Genomic DNA, 17224 nt, shown 5'->3' on the forward strand with positions numbered 1-17224 from the left:
ATGTCTTGACCATATCACATTACAACATGCCTTGCAGAAACAAGTTAGACGTCCTCTACTTTGTTGTTGCAAGTTTTACGTGGCTGCTACGGGCTGAGCAAGAACCGTTCTTCCCTACGCATCAAAAACCACAACGCGGTATAGTGATTGCTTTTTGATCTTCAGAAAGAACCCTGTTCATTGAATCCGATTCAACTAAAGCTGGAAAAACAGACACCCACTAGTCACCTGTGTGTGAAGCACGTCGGTAGAACTAGTCTCACGTAAGCATACACGTAATGTCGGTCTAGGCCGCTTCATCCAACAATGCCACTGAATCAAGAATCAACTAGTGACGACAAGCAATATGTATATACCCACGCCCACAACTCCTTTGTGTTCTACTCGTGCATATAACATCTACGCATAAACCTGGCTCGGATCCCACTATTGGGGAACGCGGTAATTTCAAAAAAAAATCCTATGCACACGCAAGATCTATCATGGTGATGCATAGCAACAAGAGGGGAAGAGTGTTGTACATGTAGCCTCATAGACCATAAGCGGAAGCGTTATGACAACGCGGTTGATGTAGTCGTACGTATTCACGATCGACCGATCCTAGTACCAAAGTTACGGCACCTCCGCGATCTGCACACGTTCGGATCGGTGACGTCCTACGAACTCACGATCCAGCAGAGTGTCGAGAGAGATCTTCGTCAGCATGACAGCGTGATGATGGTGATGATGATGCTACCGGAACAGGGCTTCGCCTAAGCACCACTACGATATGACTGAGGTGGATTATGGTGGAGGGGGCACCGCACACAGCTAAGAGATCAATGATCAACTTGTGTGTCCATGGGGTTCCCCCCCTCCTCGTATATAAAGGAGTGGAGGAGGGGAGGGGTCGTCCCTCTCTATGGCGCGTCCTAGGGGAGTCCTACTCCCACCGGGGGTAGGATTCCCCCCTTCCTAGTTGGAGTAGGAGAGGAAGGGAAGGAGGAGTAGGAGAGAAGGAAAGCCCCCCCCCCCCCGAAACCTATTCCAATTCGGCCTCCTGCCCAAGGGGGGGCACCAGCCCCTTGTGGGCCGGTATGCTTCCTTCTTATGGCCCATAAGGCCAATAACTTCTCCCGGGGGGTTTCGGTAACCTCCCGGTACTCCGTAAAAATGCCCGAACCACTCGGAACCATTCCGATGTCCAAATATAGGCTTCCAATATATCGATCTTTATGTATCGACCATTTCGAGACTCCTCATCATGCCCGTGATCACATCTGGGACTCCGAACAACCTTCGGTTCATCAGAACACATAAACTCATAATACCGATCATCACCGAACGTTAAGCGTGCGGACCCTACGGGTTCGAGAACTATGTAGACATGACCGAGACTCACTTTCGGTCAATAACCAATAGCGGAACCTGGATGCTCATATTGGTTCCTACATATTCTATGAAGATCTTTATCGGTCAAACCGCATAACAACATACGTTGTTCCCTTTGTCATCGGTATGTTACTTGCCCGAGATTCGATCGTCGGTATCTCAATACCTAGTTCAATCTCGTTACCGCAAGTCTCTTTACTCATTCCGTAATGCATCATCCTGCAACTAACTCATTAGTCACATTGCTTGCAAGGCTTATAATGATGTGCATTACCGAGAGGGCCCAAAGATACCTCTCTGACAATCGGAGTGACAAATCCTAATCTCGATCTATGCCAACTCAACAAGTACCATCGGAGACACCTGTAGAGCACCTTTATAATCACCCAGTTACGTTCTGACGTTTGGTAGTACACAAAGTGTTCCTCCGGTATTCGGGAGTTGCATGATCTCATAGTCATAGGAACTTGTATAAGTTATGGAGAAAGCAATAGCAACAAACTAAACGATCATCGTGCTAAGCTAACGGATGGGTCAAGTCAATCACATCATTCTCTAATGATGTGATTCCCGTTAGTCAAATGACAACTCATGCCTATGGTTAGGAAACATAATCATCATTGATTCAACGAGCTAGTCAAGTAGAGGCAAACTAGTGACACTCTGTTTGTCTATGTATTCACACATGTACTAAGTTTCTGGTTAATACAATTTTAGCATGAATAATAAACATTTATAATGATATAAGGAAATAAATAACAACTTTATTATTGCCTCTAGGGCATATTTCCTTCAGGATCAAGAAGGCGGAGTACGTCATCGAGCTGAACGTGTGCAGAACGCAGAGGTGCCGTACGTTCAGTACTTGATCGGTTGGAGCGCGAAGAAGTTCGACTACATCAACCACGTTGTTAAACGCTTCCGCTTACGGTCAACGAGGGTACATAGACACACTCTCTCCCTCTCGTTTCTATGCATCTCCATGGATAGATCATTGTGTGTGTAGAATTATTATTTTTGTTTTCCATGCAGCGATTCCCAACACCACACGCCTCAATGCGCTCGTTTTTCACTATTTTTATGTTTTTAGTTTCCATTTTTTTGCTTACTTTTTTCCCTTACCATGTGGTAGTACATATAGTACTTTATCATTTTTAATAGGGACATTTACATCTGTGCCCCTAACTCGAACCCACTACTCAGTTTTGCCCCTAGTTTTCGGGTATGCTCAGTTTTGCCCCTCTGCCGTCAGTGCCACTTATAGAAATGCCCCTCCGCTCCGTTTCCGTCCAGTCAAGGCTGTTTGACCGCTAACTTGCCGTCAGTTTGACATATTTGCCCCTCTTTCTTACATGTGGGCCCTCTCTTACCTCTTCGCTTCACTCTCTCTCTCTCTGCTCTTCTTCAACCTCGACCCTAACCCTAGCTCTCTCCCCCAAATCGCCCCCTCACTCGAACCCTAGCGGCTTCGATCCCCACCATAGAAAACTCCAGATCAATGGCAGGCACGGTGGAGATTCGGTGGACCTGACTCTTTATGTGAGCTGTGCTGTGATTCGGAGCCAACCGCTGTGGATGGAGGTCGACGGTGGTTGCGGCGTCGGCGGTGGCCATGAAGGGAGCACAAATCCGAAGGGGTAAGTGCAGTACTTTCAGATCTGAAGCCTGCTATACGTATTGTAGTTCGATTTGATTCCTAGTGTTGCGTGCGTAGTGCTCATTTGGTTCAATTTTTTTCTGTTTTTCACTGTCATTCGTAGGGTGGACTATATATGTTTGGATTGTAGAATGGAAACAACTATTCTAGTTCCTGCTGGTACAAAAGCACGGAACACAGGATTTTCATTTCCTTTGGTAGTGGAGAGCACACTGAAGTTTGTGCAGTTTAGATCTCATATCTGTGCTAAATACCCGTGGGGAATACATGATGCAGTTGAATTCAGGTACTGGGATATTGATAGTTCAGTTTGGGTCCCAGTCCAATGTGATGCTGAGTTAGAAAAAATGTTTAGAATTCATGCTAATTTCCCAGTCAAATTGGAAATCAATGTCATACAAAGAAAAAGAGGACTGACAGAGAGCAGTGGCAGAAAATCAAAATCTACTAGTTCTAGAGGTAGGAGCAGAATATCCAGGGGGAGAAAAACAAGTGTTAGCATTCAGAAGAGAGCTTCAGATGCAGGAGAGAGCTCTATGCAGGTACCAGGAACACCATCAGAGCAAGTGCCTATTTATGCAGGTCCTACTCAGAGCAGAGATTCTGTTGATCCAAATATTGAGGAGGGACTTCCTGATGACTGGCCTACAGATGATGAGGATGAAAGGCTTTTCCCTCAGTTTGTTACAAAAAAGAAGGCCAAGAAGACAGATGATGATGGGGATGAAGATTATGTGCCACCACCAGAAGGAATGTTTGATGAGCCAGGTGAAGATGAGTTGGAGGAGGACCAGGACATGGGATATAGTGAGGATTCTGATGATGGAAGGCCAGATGTGCAGTACAACAGAGATGATCCTTCTTTAAAAGAAGGAACTATATTTTCCAGTGCTTTAGACTGTAGGAATGCACTAGCTACATTTTCAATTAAAACTCAGAGTGAGTATGTAGTAGACAAGAGTGATCCTACCAGGTTGACTGTTCATTGTGCTTATAAGAGGTGTAGATGGAGGATGCATGCCTCCTTAATGAGAAATAGCTCATTGTTTCAGGTACAAACAATAGGTGTATATGTAGTTATTTGTAGTTACATTGCAAATATTTTATAGTTATTTGTTGCAGCAAGTATGTCTGACATGTAATTGAACTTTCAATATTGCAGGTCAAAGTGAACCAGTCTGCACATACTTGTCCAAGTGTAAGCAGAAGGAAAAGACTGAAGTCAGCTAAGTGCAGATGGGTTGCTGATGCAGTGAAGCATTGGGTTTTAGAGGATTCAGAGGTTGGAATTACAGACTTGAAAAAGAACCTGAAGAAAAAATATGGCCTGCAAGTCCCATACATGAGAGTGTTCTATGGAAAGCAGATGGCACTGGACAACATTTATGGTAAGTGGACTGACTCATTTCAATTGTTGTACACTTACAAGGCAGAAGTTGAGAAAGCATCTCCTGGAAGTGTAGTTAACATCTCCTGGAAGTTCAAAATTGCAGAAGAGGAGATTATAGGTTCTGTCACTGGAAGCAATAATCCTACCAGTTCTTCTACTCCAAACAAGGTTGTGAGCAAAACTGTGAGCACCAGGAGGAGTTCTAGGCTCTCTTCAAACCCAGCTTGCAATACCAGGAGCAAGAAGAACAAGTAGTTGTGGTAGTACTTGTAATGCTGTGAAAATTTGTTGTGGGTGTGAAAACTGTAAGGTCATGTACTAGATTTGAAGTTTGTTGTGGCATAATGTTGTGAACTCTCTTATGTCTCAATGTGATCATGTCCTATGTTTGGTCCAGCTGCTAGTGTGCCCATCTAACTGTCATTTTTGTCACATTACTACTGCACTGTCAAGTTTTGTCACATTACTACTGCGCTGTCAAGTTTTGTCACATTACTACTGCACTGTCAAGTTTTGTCACATTACTACATTGCTACAAAATGGAACACAATATACTCAAAATAGCAAACTCATTTCCAGTTAAAACTTGTCACATTACACCAAATGAAACTCATTTCCAATGTGCTCTAATTAAGATAGATCACACAACAATACATTACATTTCATTACAGACCATAATCCAGCTAGTATGGATTCTTAAACCACTCAGGAAAAACTGATGCCAAAATGCTAATGCAAATTACTATGAGAAATCCCCATGTTTGTATAAGTTCATTTCTCTTCTTGATCTTCAGCTTGAGTTTCTTGTTCTTCTCTGTTAAGTACATCAACCTCCTCTCCAAATGATGGGACTTTAGCCAGCTTTTCTCCAATCCAGCATGAAGTTCCTCGAATGCACGAGCAACACAATCTGTGGGGGGGGATCAATCCAAACTACCCAGTCGCATTCATCAGGGAGCTGCAGAATTATATCTTACATTATACAACAAAAAATTGGCAAATAATGAAAGCAAAATGAGAGGACAGACAGAGTGGGAATGAGAGTTAATCCCTTACATCTAGGGGGCAGCCTAAGAATCTTCTTCCCGTGCTTGCACCTCCCCAGGCGACGCGGCGAGCGGGGATGAGACCGTGCCCTGCGCACCGCCGCGTCGTGCTCATCTCCAGCCCAGAGAATGACGGATGGGGGAGGTAGAACTCGGATTGAAACTGAACAATCCCAACACCATCGACCTAAACGCAGGAAATCCCCAATCTGATGAACCCTAATTGGGACAGAAATCCCCCCAGATCGATCCACCGACGAGCCACACTTACCTCGCAAGCCACCGACGAGCTCGACGTGGACATGCCGCCGCCCTCCAAATCGACCCACCGTCGGCCTCTGAATCCTGTTGCGGTCGATCTATCCCCTCTCCAAATCGATTCGTCGAGAGGTTGAAGAAGAGCAGAGAGAGAGTGAAGCGAAGAGGTAAGAGAGGGCCCACATGTAAGAAAGAGGGGCAAATATGTCAAACTGACGGCAAGTTAGCGGTCAAACAGCCTTGACTGGACGGAAACGGAGCGGAGGGGCATTTCTATAAGTGGCACTGACGGCAGAGGGGCAAAACTGAGCATACCCGAAAACTAGGGGCAAAACTGAGTAGTGGGTTCGAGTTAGGGGCAGAACTGGAATTGGCCCTTTTTAATATGTTCACATACTATATCTAACATAATCCAAAGTGTATGAAAAGTTGCAAGTGGGCCCATAGTTTTTATTATATTGTAAAATATGTACATATTTGTATGTTAAAAGAAGCATGCTAAAAATATGGTACATACCTTATAAAAAGTATATATACTACATAAACATTCTAATATACTACATACTACACATACATACACTTAAAAATGGTAGATACTAAATACAACATACAAAATAAAAGTGGGTCTAACTACACCCGATAGTAGCAAAAAATACTTTTCATAAAAAATTGAAAAATGTTAAGTGTGCACAGAAAAAATGTTTCTCATGTATATGAAAATGTATACAAAAAATATATAATTTATAAATGTATACGACAAATTTACAACATGTATTTTAAAAATGTAAATTGTGCATTTAAAAAATGTTAACCTTGTATACAAAAATGTTCCTTGTGTACATGAAAAAGGTACATTGTATATGAAAAAAGTAGACATCAAAACCATATATTGGACAAAAATGTCAGGTATATACCAAAAATGTACATTGTGTGTGTTCTTTTTTATTACCATTAGAAAAATGTTGACCATGTATCTGAAAAAAATATTGACTATGTATTAAAAAAGTGTTCAAAACATTTATTTAAGAAAAATGTGCATTGTGTATTTAAAAAAAATTCAACATGTATCAACAAAATGTTTCGCGCGTACACTAAGAATGTACATTGTGTACTAAAAAAATTAGACATGTGTTGACAAAGTAACCAATGAAAAGCGACAAAGAAACAAAGAGAAACGAAGAAAACCAATGAAAACTGAAATGGGACAATAAAATCAAAGAAACCAACGAAAATGTATGAAAACAGTGAAAACCCAGAAAAAGACGAAAAACTGGGAAAAGAAACAAAAAATAGTAGAAAAAAATAAAGAAAAGAAAACATCAATGAGAAAAAAATAAAAGAAACAACATAACAGAAAAAAATCATAGAAAAAAGAAAACAATGAAAATGAAAAAAAGACCGAAGAAAACCAGTGAAAGAAGTAAAGAAGCCCAGAAAAAATAGAGACAACCATGATGAAACGAAAAAAACCGAAAAAAAAAACAAGATAATAGAAAATAAAAAAAAGACCAAAAATCAGTACAACCCATAGAACGGAGATATTCGCTGAGAAGAAATGAGCGAGCGATCTCTCTGTCATCCTGACCGAGCGATCGAGGAGAAGAAATGGGTTGTCCCATTACACGCATGTGGAAAAAAAAATCTGCTGAGGGCATCGTAGGACCCTATAAGCAAGAAATAGTCCCCATACCTATCTGTCGATCTTTGCGGCGGATTGGCAGGGCAACATACAGGCAACCGTCCGACTAGGCCGGCCCACTAGCTTATGCAGCGAACCAGAAAACCAGACCATGTATTATAGTGGATTTGTCTCAAAAAAATGTATTATAGTGATTCGAACGGATTACCATAACGAACCAGACCAAGGCACTGTAGCGAATATTTTTTAGAAAAAAATTGAAAACAACTTTTTCTCTTTTTGCGGGTGAAAGAACTTTATATTACTTAATCACAAGGTCTTTACAATCTCCAAAGTCTCCACAGAGCCGGACCCTAGCCAAGTCATAGTCTGACCTTCTAGTCTAGCAAACCTTCAACTATCACTAGCTTTATTCCGAGAATGAGAACGAGAGACATAAGTAATACAAGTTTGTATAAGGCCCATTAAGAATCTGAGCTCATTAGCCAACGAAGCACACATTGAATGGTCCACCTCTTCAAATAAAATCATGGACACAACCATGCTCAAGTCCATCTTGACGACGATCGCCGTTTCAGTGATAAGCTATACATGCGCCTAGCTCCGCCTCTAAGAGCATCTTTAGTCGTTGGCCCTCTCAGGAGGCAAAAAAACCGCCGCCTGGGGGCGAGCCGGCGGCCGAATCCGCTCTAGGGGCCAGCCGTCGCCCCCAGGTCGCCCCAGGCACCGATATCGGCCCAGTTTTTGGCCCACTTTCGGCGAAAAGTGACCCGATATCAGCGAGAATCGGCCCATATTCGACGTGGTTCAGCGTTGAATTGTAACATAAATATATTTTTATCACATAGTTCATCATAGAAAATCAAATAGTTTAACAAAATAGTGCAACAACAAATAGTTCAATACAAATTATATAGTTCAACAAATAAAAACTCATATTTCTTCACACGTCGAGCCCAGCGTCGCCCTTAATCCTCCATAGGTGCTCCACCAGATCCTGTTGTAGTTGATGATGCACCTGTGGGTCTCGGATCTCCTGACACATACTGAGGTAGGCAGTCCAGGTTGCCTGTAGCTGGTGATCAGCTTCGGCTAGAGGACCCTGCCTGTAGTATGGTTCAGTGTCAAACACTGGCTCTTCCTGCTCGCTCTCAATGATCATGTTGTGCAAGATGACATAGCAAGTCATGATCTCCCACATTTGATCTTTCGACCAGGTCTGAGCAGGGCACAGGACAACAACAAATCGAGATTGGAGCACACCAAATGCCCGCTCGACATCCTTCCTGCAAGCCTCCTGAACCTTGTCAAAGTGGGACTTCTTGCCTCCTAGCACAGCGTTTGAGATAGTCTTCACAAATGTAGACCATCTCGGATAGATGCCATCAGTGTTGGGGAACATAGTAATTTTAAAAAAAATCATACGCACACGCAAGATCATGGTGATGCATAGCAACGAGAGGGAAGAGTATCGTCCACGTACCCTCCTAGACCGTAAGAGGAAGCGTTATGAGAACGCGGTTGATGTAGTCGAACGTCTTCACGATCTGACCGATCCAAGTACAGAACGCACGGCACCTCCGAGTTCAGCACACGTTCAGCTCGATGACGTCCCACGAACTCCGATCCAGCAGAGCTTCACGGAGAGTTCCGTCAGCACGATGGCGTGATGACGGTGATGATGTTGCTACCGACGCAGGGCTTCGCCTAAGCACCGCTACGATATGATCGAGGTGGATTATGGTGGAGGGGGCACCGCACACGGCTAAGGGATCATGTAACGCCCCGAGACCGATGTGCCAGGTGTCGTCCAGTTATTCGCTGTTGTTGCCTTGTCATTGCTTGTGTGTCATGCATTGCATATCATGTCATCATGTGCATTTCATTTGCATACATGTTTGTCTCATGCATCCGAGCATTTTTCCCGTTGCCCGTTTTGTAATCCGGCGCTCCTATGTCACCCGGTGCCCCTTTCTACCTCTTTTCGTGTGTGGGGGTTAAACATTTCCGGATTGGACCGAGACTTGTCTTGCGGCCTTGGTTTACTACCGGTAGACCGCCTGTCAAGTTTCATATCATTTGGACTTCGTTTGATACTCCAACGGTTAACCGAGGGACCGAGAAGGCCTCGCATGTGTTGCAACCCAACACCCTTCCAAAGTGGCCCAAAACCCACTTAAACCTCCTCCATCATCTCGGTCGTTCGATCATGATCGCGTGGCCGAAAACCGTGTCTCCGATTCCGGTGTTCTTTATATCGATTTCAACCGAAATCACCTCACCTTTCCAGTGGCACACTTGGATTTCCAAGTTGAGGCCAGGTTCTTTCTTTCCCTTGCAAATCATGCATATGCATCGCATACCGCATCCCGCATATCATACCATGTTCATGTGTTGGTTGTTTACTATGTTGTGTGCTTCTTTCCGGTGTTGCTTCTTCGGGTTGGTTCCGATAACGTCGCGTTTGTGAGGATTCGTTCGTCTACGCCTATTTGTCTTCTTCATGGTCTCGTTCTTCTTCCTTGCGGGATTTCAGGCAAGATGATCATACCCTCGAAATCACTTCTATCTTTGCTTGCTAGTTGCTCGCTCTTTTGCTATGCCTATGCTGCGATACCTACCACTTGCTTATCATGCCTCCCATATTGTTAAACCAAGCCTCTAACCCACCTTGTCCTAGCAAACCGTTGTTTGGCTATGTTACCGCTTTGCTCAGCCCCTCTTATAGCGTTGTTAGTTGCAGGTGAAGATTGAAGTTTGTTCCTTGTTGGAACATGGAGATCGTTCCTTGTTGGAACATTGTTTACTTGTTGGGATATCACAAGATATCTTATCTAATTAATGCATCTATATACTTGGTAAAGGGTGGAAGGCTCGGCCTTATGCCTGGTGTTTTGTTCCACTCTTGCCGCCCTAGTTTCCGTCATATCGGTGTTATGTTCCCGGATTTTGCGTTCCTTACGCGGTTGGGTTATAATGGGAACCCCTTGACAGTTCGCCTTGAATAAAACTCCTCCAGCAAGGCCCAACCTTGGTTTTACCATTCCATTTGCCACCTAGCTTTTTTCTTTCCCTTGGGTCGGCCAGCCCAAGGGTCATCTTTATTAAACCCCCCGGGCCAGTGCTCCTCTGAGTGTTGGTCCAACCCAGAGCACCGTGCGGGGCCGTCCCTTGGCAACTTGGGTTATGTTGGCTCCCGTATGCTTAGCTTATCCGGTGTGCCCTGAGAACGAGATATGTGCAGCTCCTATCGGGATTTTTCGGCACAGCGGGTGGTCTTGCTGGACTTGTTTTACCATTGTCGAGGATGTCTTTAACCGGGATTCCGAGTCTGATCGGGTCTTCCCGCTAGAAGGAATATCCTTCGTTGACCGTGAGAGCTTGTGATGGGCTAAGTTGGGACACCCCTGCAGGGATTTGAACTTTCGAAAGTCGTGCCCGCGGTTATGGGCAGATGGGAATTTGTTAACGTCTGATTGTAGAAAACCTGAAGTTGACCTTAATTAAAATACATCAACCGCGTGTGTAACCGTGATGATCTCTTTCCGGCGGAGTCCGGGAAGTGAACACGGTTTTGGAGTAATGCTTGACATTAGGTTGTTCTAGGATCACTTCTTGATCATAGTTTCTCGACCGTGCTTTGCCTTCTCTTCTCGCTCTCATTTGCGTATGTTAGCCACCATATATGCTAGTCGCTTGCTGCAGTTCCACTTCATACCTTTACCTTACCCATAAGCTTAAATAGTCTTGATCGCGAGGGTGCGAGATTGTTGAGTCCCCATGGCTCACAGATACTTCCAAAACCAGCTTGCAGGTGCCGATGAGTCCGTGCCGATGACGCAACCAAGCTCAGGAGGAGCTCGATGAAGATCTTATTCTTTATGTTGTTTTGTTCTAGTTTATCAGTAGTGGAGCCCAGTTGGGGTCGATCGGAGACCTTGTTGCATTTGGGGTTCTTCTTTTATTTTGGTTCCGTAGTCGGACCTTGATTGTATCTGGTTGATGTAATGCTTTATTCATGTATTTGTGTGAAGTGGCGATTGTAAGCCTACTATGTATCTTTCCCTTATGTATTACATGGGTTGTGTGAAGATTGCCTTACTTGCGACATTGCTTTCAATGCGGTTATGCCTCTAAGTCGTGCTTCGACACGTAGGAGATATAGCCGCATCGAGGGTGTTACAGATCAATGATCAACTTGTGTGTTCTAGGGTGCCCCCTGCCCCCGTATATAAAGGAGTAAGGGGGAGGCTGGCCGGCCCCTGTAGGGCGCGCCAGGAGGAGTCCTCCTCCTAGTAGGAGTAGGACTCCCCTTTCCTACTCCTACTAGGAGGAGGAAAGGAAGGGGGAAGGGGAGAAGGAAGGAGGGGGAGGAAAGGAGGAAAGGGAGGCCGCCCCCCTAGTCCAATTCCGTTTGGGCTAGGGGGGGCGCGCCCTGCGTCCTCTCTTCCACCACTTGGCCCATGAGGCCCAATACTTCTTCCCCATATTCCCGTAACTCCTCGGTACTTCGAAAAATACCTGAATCACTCGGAACCTTTCCGATGTCCGAATATAGTTGTCCAATATATCGATCTTTACGTCTCGACCATTTCGAGACTCCTCATCATGTCCCCAGTCTCATCTGGGACTCTGAACTACCTTCGGTACATCAAATCACATAAACTCATAATACCGATCGTCACCGAACGTTAAGCGTGCGGACCCTACGGGTTTGAGAACTATGTAGACATGACCGAGACACGTCTCCGGTCAATAACCAATAGCGGAACCTGGATGTTCATATTGGCTCCTACATATTCTACGAAGATCTTTATTGGTCAAACCGCATAACAACATACGTTGTTCCCTTTGTCATCGGTATGTTACTTGCCCGAGATTTGATCGTCGGTATCCTCATACCTAGTTCAATCTCGTTATCGGCAAGTCTCTTTACTCGTTCTGTAATGCATCATCCAGTAACTAACTCATTAGTCACAATGCTTGCAAGGCTTATAGTAATGTGCATTACCGAGTGGGCCCAGAGATACCTCTCCAACAATCGGAGTGACAAATCCTAATCTCGATCTATGCCAACTCAACAAGCACCATCGGAGACACCTGTAGAGCACCTTTATAATCACCTAGTTACGTTGTGACGTTTGGTAGCACACAAAGTGTTCCTCCGGTACTCGGGAGTTGCATAATCTCATAGTCATAGGAACATGTATAAGTCATGAAGAAAGCAGTAGCAACAAACTAAACGATCATCGTGCTAAGCTAACGGATGGGTCAAGTCAATCACATCATTCTATAATGATGTGATCCCGTTAATCAAATGACAACTCATGTCTATGGTTAGGAAACATAACTATCATTGATTCAACGAGCTAGTCAAGTAGAGGCAAACTAGTGACACTCTGTTTGTCTATGTATTCACACATGTACTAAGTTTCCGGTTAATACAATTCTAGCATGAATAATAAACATTTATCATGATATAAGGAAATATAAATAACAACTTCATTATTGCCTCTAGGGCATATTTCCTTCAATCAGCTAGGTAGTACCCCTTGTTGTAGTACTGCCCATTGACCTCGAAGTTCACCGAAGGAGATGACCTTCAACAAGCTTGGCAAAGACAGGGGAGCACTGCAGCAAGTTGATGTCATTGTGAGTTCCTGGCATACCAAAGAAGGAGTGCCAAATCCAGAGGTCCTGTGTGGCCACCGCCTCAAGTACCACACTGCAACCGCCTTTGGCACCTTTGTACATCCCCTGCCAAGCAAATGGGCAGTTCTTCCATTTCCAATGCATGCAGTCGATGCTTCCAAGAATCCCAGTAAATCCTCTTGCTGCATTCTGTGCTAGGATCCGAGCAGTGTCTTCCGCATTGGGTGTTCGCAAGTATTGCGGTCCAAACACTGCCACCACTGCCCGACACAACTTGTAGAAATAGTCAATGGTGGTGGACTCATCCATGCGCCCATAGTCGTCGAGTGAATCACCGGGAGCTCCCTATGCAAGCATCCTCATTGTTGTCGTGCATTTTTGGATTGAGGTGAATCCAAGTTTGCCGATGCAATCCTTCTTGCACTTGAAGTAGTTGTCGAACTCTCGGATGGAATTCACAATCCCGAGGAAAAGCTTTCGGCTCATCCGGTAACGGCGCCGAAATGTTTTGTCGTCATGCAGTGGAGCGTCGGCGAAGTAGTCGAAGTAGAGCATGCAGTAGCCTTCTAGACGATGTCGGTTCTTTGCTTTCATCCACCCCGGCGCCGAGCCACCTCGCTGCGGCTTTTCATTGCTCGCCAGCAGGCCGGCGAGGGCGGTGAGGACCATGAGATGTTCCTCTTTCTGGACGTCGGCCTCGGTTTCCTCCTCCAGCAGTGCGACGAGCGCTTCCTCGTCGTCCAGGTCCATTGCCGAGGCAGGCGAATCACCGAACACCTTGTGGGCGCGGTGGGTGCTTACCCGCTGATACGTCTCCAACGTATCTATAATTTTTGATTGCTCCATGCTATATTATCTACTGTTTTGGACATTATTGGGCTTTATTATTCACTTCTATATTATTTTTGGGACTAACCTATTAACCGGAGGCCCAGCCCAGAATTGTTGTTTTTTGCTTGTTTTAGGGTTTCGAAGAAAAGGAATATCAAACGGAGTCCAAACGGAATGAAACCTTCGGGAACGTGATTTTCTCACCGAATACAACTCAGGAGACTTGGACCCTATGTCAAGCCAATTAACAGGAGGCCACGAGGTAGGGGGCGTGCCTGCCCCCCCCCCCCCAGGCGGGCCCTCCACCCTCGTGGGCCCCTTGTTGCTCCACCGACCTACTTCTTCCTCCTATATATATCCACGTACCCCCAAACGATCAGATACGGAGCCAAAAACCTAATTCCACCGCCGCAACTTTCTGTATCCACGAGATCCCATCTTGGGGCTTGTTCCGGAGCTCCGCCGGAGGGGGCATCGATCACGGAGGGCTTCTACATCATCATCCAAGCCCTTCCGATGAAGTGTGAGTAGTTTACTTCAGACCTACGGGTCCATAATTAGTAGCTAGATGGCTTCTTCTCTCTTTTTGGATCTCAATACAATGTTCTCCCCCTCTCTCGTGGAGATCTATTCGATGTAATCTTGTTTTTGCAGTGTGTTTGTTGAGACCGATGAATTGTGGGTTTATGATCCAGTCTATCTATGAATAATATTTGAATCTTCTTTGAATTATTTTATTTATGATTGGTTATGTTTGCAAGTCTCTTCGAATTATCAGTTTGGTTTGGCCTACTAGATTGGTTTTTCTTGCCATGGGAGAAGTGCTTAGCTCTGGGTTCGATCTTGCGGTGTCCTTTCCCAGTGACAGAAGGGGCAGCAAGGCACGTATTGTATCGTTGTCATCGAGGATAACAAGATGGAGTTTTTATCATATTGCATGAAACTATCCCTCTACATCATGTCATCTTGCTTAAGGCGTTACTCTGTTTTTAACTTAATACTCTAGATGCATGCTGGATAGCGGTCGAGGAGTGGAGTAATAGTAGTAGATGCAGGCAGGAGTCGGTCTACTTGTCTCGAACGTGATGCCTATATACATGATCATACCTAGATATTCTCATAACTATGCTCAATTCTGTCAATTGCTCAACAGTAATTTGTTCACCCACCGTAGAATACGTATGCTCTTGAGAGAAGCCACTAGTGAAACCTATGGCCCCCGACTCTCTTTCTCATCATATCAATCTCCATCACTTTATTACTGCTTTGCTTTTTTACTTTGCCTTTTACTTTTCACTTTGCATCTCTTTAACAAAAATACCAAAAAAATTATTTATCATCTCTATCAGATCTCACTTTCGTAAGTGACCGTGAAGGGATGGACAACCCCTAAGCGCGTTGGTTGCGTTGAGCTATTGTTTTTGTGTAGGTACGAGGGACTCGTGCATAGCCTCCTACTGGATTGGTACCTTGGTTCTCAAAAACTGAGGGAAATAATTACGCTACTTTGCTGCATCATCCTCTCCTCTTCGGGGAAATCCAACGCAGTGCTCAAAGAGGTAGCAAGAAAGAATTTCTGGCGCCGTTGCCGGGGAGTCTGCGCAAAAGTCAATATACCAAGTACCCATCACAATCCCTATCTCCCGCATTACATTATTTGTCATTTGCCTCTCGTTTTCCTCTCCCCCACTTCACCCTTGCCGTTTTATTCGCCCTCTCTCTCTCTATCCTCCCTCTCTTTCTCTATTTGCCTCTTTTTGCCCGTTTGCCTTTTGTTTGCTCGTGTGTTGGATTGCTTGTTTGTCGCAATGGCTCAAGATAATACTAAATTGTGTGACTTCACCAATACCAACAACAATGATTTCCTTAGCACTACGATTGCTCCTCTTACTGATGCTGAATCTTGTGAAATCAATACTACTTTGCTGAATCTTGTCATGAAAGATCCGTTCTCCGGCCTTCCTAGTGAAGATGCCGCTACCCATCTTAATAGTTTCTTTGGTTTGTGTGACATGCAAAAGAAGAAAGATGTCGATAATGATATTGTTAAATTGAAGCTATTTCGTTTTTCGCTTAGAGATCGTGCTAAAGCTTGGTTTTCGTCTTTGCCTAAAAATAGTATTGATTCATGAAACAAGTGCAAAGATGCTTTTATCTCTAAGTATTTTCCTCCCGCTAAGATCATCTCTCTTAGAAACGATATTATGAATTTTAAGCAACTTGATCATGAACATGTTGCACAAGCTTGGGAGAGAATGAAATTAATTATACGTAATTGCCCTACTCATGGTTTAAATTTGTGGATGATTATACAAAAATTTTATGCCGGATTGAATTTTGCTTCTAGAAATCTTTTAGATTCGGCCACGGGAGGCACTTTTATGGAAATCACTTTAGGAGAAGCTACTAAACTCCTAGATGATATTATGGTTAATTATTCTCAATGGCATACTGAAAGATCTACTAAAAAGGTGCATACGATAGAAGAAATTAATGTTTTGAGTGGAAAGATGGATGAACTTATGAAATTATTTGCTAATAAGAGTGCTTCTTCCGATCCTAATGATGTGCCCTTGTCTACTTTGATTGAGAATAATAATGAATCTATGCATGTGAATTTTGTTGGTAGGAACAATTTTGGTAACAACGCGTATAGAGGAAATTTCAACCCTAGGCCTTATCCTAGTAATCCCTCTAATAATTATGGTAATTCCTACAACAATTCTTATGGAAATTATAATAAGATGCCCTCTGATTTTGAATCTAATATTAAAGAATTTATTACTTCGCAAAATAATTTTAATGCTTTGATTGAAGAAAAATTGCTTAAGATTGATGATTTGGCTAGGAACGTTGATAGAATTGCTCTTGATGTTGATTCTTTGAAACTTAGATCTATTCCACCTAAGCATGATATCAATGAGTCTCTCAAAGCCATGAGAATTTCCATTGACAAGTGCAAAGAAAGAACCGCTAGGATGCGTGCTAAGAAAGATGCCTTTATAAAAGCGTGTTCTTCTAGTTCCTATGAAAATAATGATGAAGATCTAAAAGTTATTGATGTGTCCCCTATTAAATCTTTGTTTTGCAATATGAATCTTGATAATGATGGGACTGAATATGATCCACCTTCACCTAGAAGGCGTTCTAAGAATTTGGAATTTGTTGATCTTGATGCTAAATTTGATAAAAGTGGGATTGAAGAAATTAAAACCCTAAATGTTGCTAAACCCACTATATTGGATTTCAAGGAATTTAATTATGAAAATTTCTCTTTAATTGATTGTATTTCCTTGTTGCAATCCATGCTAAATTCTCCTCACGCTTATAGTCAAAATAAAGCATTTACTAAACATATCTTTGATGCCTTGATGCAATCT

This window comes from Triticum urartu, chromosome 1, assembly GCF_003073215.2.
Source record: "Triticum urartu cultivar G1812 chromosome 1, Tu2.1, whole genome shotgun sequence".
Classification (NCBI taxonomy): domain Eukaryota; kingdom Viridiplantae; phylum Streptophyta; class Magnoliopsida; order Poales; family Poaceae; genus Triticum; species Triticum urartu.